General features: G+C 45.6%; 1 pseudogene; it reads left to right on the top strand.

The window, feature by feature from the left end:
- The window catches only part of LOC103588937, a 2,487-nt pseudogene extending 2,203 nt beyond the window's left edge, over positions 1–284 (top strand).
- Positions 285–1,266: the final 982 nt, after the last annotated feature.

Raw genomic sequence — 1,266 nt, 5'->3', positions numbered from 1 at the left:
AGAAGAGAATTGTGCCTGCCAACTGGAAAAAGCCATGCAAAAAACAAGCATAAGCGTCCAAGGAGCCGCGTGCAGACAGCAGTGCAGATGTGATCTTTGAGGACTGGGTCTTCCCAAGTGAAATTACTGGCAAGAGAATCCTGTGAAACTGGATGGCAGCCGTCTCATAACGGTGCACACGAACAAAGGCAGCAGAACCACGTAGACAACAGGTTGAGACGTTCTCCGGTGTCTATACGAAGCTCACGGGCAAGGATGTTCATTTTGAATTCCCCGAGTTTTAGTTGTAAACAGAAATGACTAAAGTACATTCACAGTAAAAACAACAATAGCAATAACAAAACCTTCTCCACAAGAGTCATTTCATTCTTTCACTTAAAAATATTTTTTGCTATATCTTGGGTTTACTCTGTGACCCTTATCTTTTCCATCCCACATCCCTAGGTCAGAAGCCACCTTCCCTGTCCATTTCCCCTGGTCTCCTAAGCAAATCGAGCTATTTCCCGACTCGTGCTTACAGACTCAGGCCTATTCAGCCCTGAGAATGGTCCCACCCTGGCAGAGAATATATAAGACACCCACTTGAGTCAGTTAATAATTCAGAACCACTTTCAAATTTCAACACTCTAACGTTTGGCGTCTTTATTCCGTTAATGTTCTAGAATGTTGTGTCCCCCTGCCCCTTTGTCCTCAGGTACATTCCTGTCCCCTACTTACCCGAATGCTCCATCATCCTGCCTGCTCTGACCTCAAATAACCCCCAGCTTCAATTCNTATAAGACACCCACTTGAGTCAGTTAATAATTCAGAACCACTTTCAAATTTCAACACTCTAACGTTTGGCGTCTTTATTCCGTTAATGTTCTAGAATGTTGTGTCCCCCTGCCCCTTTGTCCTCAGGTACATTCCTGTCCCCTACTTACCTGAATGCTCCATCATCCTGCCTGCTCTGACCTCAAATAACCCCCAGCTTCAATTCTTCAGGAATGGTTCTATCCTTTAGGCACACTTTCTTGGTGTCTCTTGGTCTACAGGTGGCCATGGATTCAGTGTCACATCTGAAAGGGCTGCAAAATTCGTATCCAGGCTACAAGCACTCACTAGTTTCAATCTCAAAGGCCCTACGCCTGCTCACTTGAGAACAGGGTAAGTCGAAAGAACACCACCGGTCATGGAATTCTGGCTCTGTTTCCCCATTTCTGGCTGTGTGAACTGGTCAGGCTGCATAATATCTCGGAGCCTTCTTGTCCTTACCTGCGGGGATAA

Source organism: Galeopterus variegatus, unplaced genomic scaffold (assembly GCF_000696425.1).
Source record: "Galeopterus variegatus unplaced genomic scaffold, G_variegatus-3.0.2 Scaffold629, whole genome shotgun sequence".
NCBI classification, from domain to species: domain Eukaryota; kingdom Metazoa; phylum Chordata; class Mammalia; order Dermoptera; family Cynocephalidae; genus Galeopterus; species Galeopterus variegatus.
This window is presented reverse-complemented; position numbering and strand designations above follow the sequence as displayed.